The sequence below is a fragment of the Macrobrachium nipponense genome, chromosome 21 (assembly GCF_015104395.2).
Source record: "Macrobrachium nipponense isolate FS-2020 chromosome 21, ASM1510439v2, whole genome shotgun sequence".
Taxonomy (NCBI): domain Eukaryota; kingdom Metazoa; phylum Arthropoda; class Malacostraca; order Decapoda; family Palaemonidae; genus Macrobrachium; species Macrobrachium nipponense.
Genome location: NC_087212.1, coordinates 75,318,596 through 75,326,320, shown reverse-complemented (window position 1 = coordinate 75,326,320; position 7,725 = coordinate 75,318,596). Strand labels below are relative to the sequence as shown.

Genomic DNA, 7,725 nt, shown 5'->3' with positions numbered 1-7,725 from the left:
TTCACTTCATGGTTGAGAACGTTAACATTTATATTCTATGATTAGTCTTAATTAGTCCATTCTTATAAATAACTCGTATCTTCTTATAAATAATTCGTGTCTGCGTTCCGTGTCTGTCAAGAAACGCCTTCATACTACGAACACTTCTCATAATTATCAGCAGCAACGTTTCCTACCTTCTCCCATCTCTCCAGGATGATGGATCATCCAAAGAACCTCATTCCTCCGACACGAAGTCATCTTGTAACTAGGGTTTATATTCTAATCTACAGAGAAATTTTGCGCACTAGCATGTCTTTATAACAACATCATGACTAAGCATCAGTAGATGAATTCTAACTCCACAAGCAACTTTTGTTCACTGTTTAGCACAGTAATTTAGACACTGTACCGAGGAATATATTATTCAAGTATTGAGCATCTTTCACTCATACGAAATTATTTATTTACATATACACATATATGCATACACACAAATATATATGTATATATTTACACACACATATGTATATATATATATATATATATATATATATATATGATATATATATATATATATATTGTTAGCGTACATACATGAGATGTATGTGAAGCCCTCAGTTTAAGAAATCGTAGAAATATAAATACAAACTTTTTTTTACTTTTGTAAAGTTAAGATCACCCAAGACAGTGTACAGAAGCTGCATCTGCCCGGTCCCTAGTAATTAAAAATTGGACACGGCAGATTATCCTACTCCGCTTCTCCCCCAAAAACTCCCCCTCTCCTACAGCTAATGACCCCCCATTGTCATCTTTTTCCACACCTGGCGCTTTTGCTCAAATTTCTTTTCCAGCCAAACCGGCAACACCCCGTGAAAGCAGGTGCCAAGATGTGAAAACAAGAGACAAAGAAAGGAGAGGAATAAGATGTCTGGAGAGGCACTCTTAGACTTAGAGTCATTCCTATAGCAGACTCAGTCCTGTTCACACCGGGGAAATTTTCCCAGTCACTCTCACCCCTCTTACTGTCCGGGGTCAAGACTTCTATCTTCCCGTGAGCTTATTACCCCATGCCCGGCTCTCTACTTCAATATTCCAAATGTCAAAAAACATGGTGCAGTTTGGTTCTGAAATCTGTTCGACACACAATTCTTTTCCTTCCTTAATGAGTGTCTGCTCTCATAATATATAATAAATCCCCCATTGCATCTCCTTCAGAGAATAAGTGAAGTGAAGAAATATTGGTGACTTGTAACTAGAAGTGTTCATTTAGTTTATTATCTCGTGAGAGTGTTAAGGTACTTATTCTCTCTGCCTTACACAACTCCCCAGACACATTAATTGCGTTTAGATAGAGAATTACAGTGCATCCTTAAATTGAAGAATTAGGAGAATGCAAGAAGTTGTGTACCACATCTCACATGTTCCACAGTGCCAGGGTAGCAACCATCCATCCCAAGTCCCAGGGTGAAAGCATGAAGAGCTGCTGATAACTATTATTTTATGATTGGTGATAATTGAACAAGAATTTTATTCCTTTGAATTACGGGTTCTTCATAAAAGGAATTTACATTTCTCTGGGGTTTTCATAGTGGCACTATTTGATTTGTTAATTAACGTAACCTCAGTGCCACGGAGCTAGTGCCTTCAGCTCCTGTGTAAAATTCTTCTGAACGACATAATAATACTCTTAGTTAAATGTAACATTGCATTTCCCTTAAATCCATCATTTTTAATACCTTTTTCCTCCCTTTTCTCTTTTGTTACTTGCGTGGCACCAAGTCTTGTCAGATGTCAGTTAATTTTGGGGTAAACGATAAACCTCAAGCATATATAATATATATATATTATATATATATATAATATATATATATATGCATTAAGCCACAAATGACCTTTGATATTCAATTCGCTATACCTAGGAATTAATATATTTTCATATATGTTAATCTAAGGGACGAAATTATTATCAACTAAAAACTCCCCTTCCGTTAAGATATATGAAAATATATTACTTCCGAGGTAGAGTGAATCGGATATTAAAGGACATTTGTAGCTTAATGCATGTATATGAATCACGGTGATGTGATAGGAATTCATATGTATATATATTTTATATATATATATCTATTATATATATATATATATATATATATATAATACATATATACATGTGTGTGTGTGTATTTAATGCTAAATAATTATAAAATTGTACATTAAATGCTCTTAACGATAACAACAAAATCAAATGGGAGAAAAAATCTCAGAATCTTCTCTCACTTTCGCACACGTCCAGGGAAGATTGAAATTGGAACGCGTCAACCTGTACCGACGCCCTAGGGAAGATGCCTGCTCCCCGTATTAGATCAAATTACAGTAATCCGAGTTCGATCTGCGGCCCAGGGACGATGCTGCCCAGAGAGGAGGGGGTAGGAGGAAGCGACCGATTGATTACCTTGCCACTTTTAGGCGGAGCTCAGAGGAGACTCCACGGCTACTTTGTTTACTCGATTAATGTCATATTTATTAGGAGGTGACTCGTCGTCAACCGTTAATTTTTTTTACATTTCCAGTATTCTCCTTATGCTGTTCTGCATATATATTATATATATATATATATATATATATATATATATATATATATATATATATATATATATATGTGTATGTAATATATTATAGTTACAAGCTTGCAACTTTTTTTTTTTTAGTCACAATATCCTTTAGATACCATCCTGTTTACATGAGAACATGTTATTAAACTTATTAATGCACTGAACAATCGTACATGTGGTCATATTATAAATATATGTGTATATATATGTATATATGTATGTATATATATATTATATAATATATATATAGATATATATATATATATATAGTATATATTTATTATATATATATAATATTATAATACACACGTATAATGGTATTAGCCACAATGCCCTCTTAACTCCTCAAATTCTTCGCGCTTTCAAAGCGCGAAGCATTCGAGAAGTTAAAGAGGGCATTGTGGTATTACAATTACTTGTGTATCTGGTGAAAAGTGACCAGTAGATTCTACATATATATACAGAGTACTGGTAATCTTCTTAGGCACGAAGATATGTTAAATCACTTGTATTCCACATAGGAAAATGAAAAGTTTTTTTTTTTTTTTTTAGAAAATACCCAACAATTTAGTCCTCCAAAGGACCTCCTCTTGGAGCGTTTATTAAGGAAAGAGATGAATTTTACAGTTTATGTAGCCAAGAAGGGCTAAAATCTTTAACATATGAAATACCGTTATCAAAATCTAGCAGTTTGCGCTACAAACCATTCAGCACTAAAATAACAATAAAACAAGCAGTTGAACAAATTAAAAATACCGAAATATCAAATAAAAGTAATATGTCCATTTGTAATGACGTCTCATGACATGTCAAATAAAAGGATCTAACTTATACAAACTAGGGGATTAATCAAAATTTTTTCCTTTGATGTGAACTGTGCAAGCTGTCTCTATCAAATTTCTTTCAATAAACTTGTGTTCTTAATAAATTCTTTGACCCGAGCCAGTCAATCAGTAAAGTGAATGTTCTAGCAACAATTTAAAATACACAGAAAACCCAGAAATAACAATCTTGTAATTAACAATTATTCCTCCCGCAGTCCGGAATTTATCAATGAGGAACTATAATTCTAGTTTCTCACTGATAATACATACTATATATATATATATATATATATATATATATATATATATATATATATATATATATATGAATAACTGAATCACAAATGTTCTGAACGTGATACATGCATAAATAAAGGTATAATCCACTAAGGAAAGTGAAACACTGGAGTAGCTACAAAAGCTTTCGACTCAAACGTCCTTTACTTAGCAGACAGTCTGTCTGCTAAGTAAAAGACGTTGAGTCGAAAGATCTTGCACCTACTCCAGTGTTTCACTTTCCTTCGTGGCTTATACCTTTATATATATATATATATTATATATATATATATATTAGATATATATATATATATATATATATAATATCGTATATATATATATATATATATATATATATAGTATATATATATATATATATACATATGTATGTATATAATATATATGGTATATATATATAGATAAATATGTGTATATATATATAATTATAAATACATTTGCGCATATACACACAATTATATATATAATTATATACTTTTATCCATATAATGTAATTTGGCCAGAGAGAGAGAGAGAGAGAGAGAGAGAGAGAGAGAGAGAGAGAGAGAGAGAGAGAGAGAGTTTCACTATCGAAATAAAAAACAAACCTTCATAAATTCGTAGTTTATTTACATAATGATGAGGTGTGTCGAGCCCAAAATGATTGAAAAAGCCATTTAGCAGACATGAATAAAAACGAGCTTCGCAGCGGCATCATGGCAGCGCATAAAAATGGCAGAGCCTAATGAAATAATAGCCGGAAATTCATGAAATTTTAATGTAACTCATAACCTAATCATATGCTGTTATCCATCACATTCATTTAAGGCCTGTCGTGCCATTTCAGAGTAGCCTATTCATACCGTCTACTGTATACCGTCAGTGAGAGAGAGAGAGAGAGAGAGAGAGAGAGAGAGAGAGAGAGAATACATTCTGCAGATATTCACCCTAGTCACAACCTCTATAAACATTTGCTTATACTTATCCAGTATGCAAACATAATTACTCTTGGTAAGAATATTAATAACACGATCACATTCCCTTCTTGCTTCAGACTCTGGAATCCATCCCAAATGAAGAGTATGACCAGGGCACTTTTCTTCCCACTATTCGGACAAGGCTAAGCCTAACAAACGACGACAGGTGTTTCCAGTCTTTGTGCAGCGCACCATAGTACCAGTCATGGCGCCAGCCACTGCAAAACGGCGATCAGTTACCGCTATATACTATTCTACTACACAATACAAGTAAATATGATAATCGAGTTTTCTGTACGGCGTGTAATGTTGTATTTAACTTTCGGCCACGGCCAGGTGGTGGCCTGCAATGTTGGCACTCATCGAGGTGCCAGACGCACGGTCATGGCTAATTTTAACCTTAAATAAAATCAAAACTAATGAGGCTTTAGTGCTGCAATTTGGTATGTGTGATGATTGGAGGGTGATAATCAACATACCACTTTGCAGCCCTCTAGCCTCAGTAGTTTTGAAGATCCGAGGGCGGACAGAAAAAGTGCGGACGGACAAACAGTCACCTCGGTAGTCTTCTTTAACAGAAAGTTATCTAGAAACAAGCTTCTAGGAAGCTGTGACCTTCGAACAGCTTGCTTTATAACCATGTAAAGGAATTGTGAAAGGTCGCTATGCGCACAATAATTCTGTTGTTTCCTCTACACAGGCATTATAGTAAGAAATAATCGGTGGCATAAACAAACAAAGAATAAATGTAACCTAATAATGTATTTATTTACAAAATAAATCTAAGCTACGCTACTTTAAGTGATGTGAATAAGAGTATTAATGAAAAATAAGGAACGCAATGTGTTTCTTCACAAATACTTAAAATTGCCATGAACCTTACATTTGGATTTTTTAAGTAGTACTGACCATACTTAGGGAATTTTCAATAAGGAAAATGTAATTCGTAACCTCTCTCTCTCTCTCTCTCTCTCTCTCTCTCTCTCTCTCTCTCTCTCTCTCTCTCTCTCTCTCTCTCAAGTATGTTAGTTTAGGAATTTCTAAGAGGTAAATGAAATTCGTCGCTTTACCAATTCAAAATCAGAATACTCTGCAGTTAGTTCTGATTACAGACTATTCATAATTTGAAGGGCAGCTATTTTTCTGATCAGTATGCCGGTGTGTTTTAACAAGTGCATCTAGTGTACTGATATTATAAAATCTATCCTCAAGCAAGGGGGTCCTCTATAATCAACAGCATAGCGTATGACTCACAGCTCTATTAAGCTGATAATGGACCTGTGCAGCTGTAATGGTCGTTATGTACAGCGCCCTGTGAACTGGATAATGCAACCTGACACGAGATGTAATTAGCAATCTCAATTCGCAAAACCTTATTTCCTTCAAGACGCTTTCATCTCTGTAGATTGTAATCGCATATTAATTACCAGTCGTTCTCCCACTATCATTTCCAGGCAGAAAGACATCGTTATGTTACGCTTAAGAATGAACAATGCTGGTAAGAAATCTAACAATATAACTATAGCTTGTAATCAAGATTACAGCCTCAATGAAAGCGATGTTCTTTCGGTCATAAACTCACTACCTCCCCCCGAGTCAGAGAAGTACTTCATATTTATTTCATTTCTGTATCTCAAAAACAATTCATCAGTTCTAAAAATTGTCAATGAAATCACTGAATTACATCGGTAATTTTTTTTCCCTTACTAACGGAATTCGTGCCGAACCAAAGTTTAAGTCTACTGCAATCACCATTTTACTTTTATGACGTAAAAGGATAATACATGAAGTAAATAAAGTGTACCAAGTAGGAATGTAATACATAAAAATAAAGTGGTATAATACAGGAAGGCAAAGGGATACAGCAGACACGAAGGAAGCGGGTGTTCGGTAGACATATTGAAATAAATGGTTATGATGAAAACTTATAGCAAAGAGCAAATAATTCTTGCCCTATCCTTATAATTGCCCAGTTAGAAAACACACTCAGTTAAAAAAACACACATTAACCTGAACGATAGACTTGATAATTATTAAATCATTTGTACATCTCATCTAATTATCAAAGTGAATGTTTGTATGTTGGTATGTATGCTTGTATATACTATGTCTATATGTTGGTGCGCTACAGAAATCCGAAACAGACATACAAACACAGAGATCACATGAAATTTTCGTTTTTAGTAGTTCCATCAGGTTTTCCTTCACGTGCTTTGTGGGTTAAAGGTTATTTTTCACCTGACCACTCCCCTTCCCTCTTTCCTCCCCTCTAACCCATAGACTGTCATTCAGGGTTTTCCCGGGCAGCGCCTGGACGGTCAGCTAGTAAAATAATATAAACAAGTTTCAGTCATCGACTTCAAATTGAACATTTTAGTTCTGAATTAGCAACTGCCACATCACATGTCTCCCATACCATTTTCAACTTGATTTTATGACGGATAATGTGATTTCATTACAGAGTAATACTGAAGAGGTTTGCAACGACGCATGCCTCTTTCCATGAGAGAGAGAGAGAGAAAGAGAGAAAAAAATTAAACCCACTGTTAATAAAATGCACTAAAGTAAAGAATTAATTCTTGAGACACCAGTCATGACTACGAAATTAAAAAGCCAGACAATGAAGGAAATGCAACAAGAAATTTAAAAAATTATTTTTTTTCCTAATAGCATTCCTTTCCATGTTTGGCTCCTACGCTTCTATTTTTGCAGACATTATTAATCGTAAGAAAATTCTGGTGTTTAAAAAATTTATTTGCCACTTTTAGTAAATTTTAATAAAAGCGTGTTCAAAAATTGTTTTTTTTATACCTTTTAGTCTGACAGAAATTGTAATCTATCAATGATTGTAGCTAACGAAATTGAGCATATTCTAAAATACGTTGTCGAGCCAAATGTGGTTTGAAAATCCGTAGAGTTATTATCTTATTCTACCGAGTCAAAGGTGGTATGAAAAATCCTGGGATACTGGGAGAGGTCACTGCTGACCTATTGATCATGTAAGGTTGTATTGTCACCCGGATCAAGTAGCCATGCAAAATTTCAAGTCCATCAGAC

At 34.3% G+C, this 7,725-nt stretch overlaps 1 protein-coding gene across 8 annotated transcripts in view; it reads right to left on the bottom strand.

Moving 5' to 3' along the window:
- Window positions 1-7,725, bottom strand: part of LOC135198182 (uncharacterized) — a 375,078-nt gene that overhangs the window by 167,498 nt on the left and 199,855 nt on the right. The gene's annotated exons all lie outside the window — the stretch shown is intronic.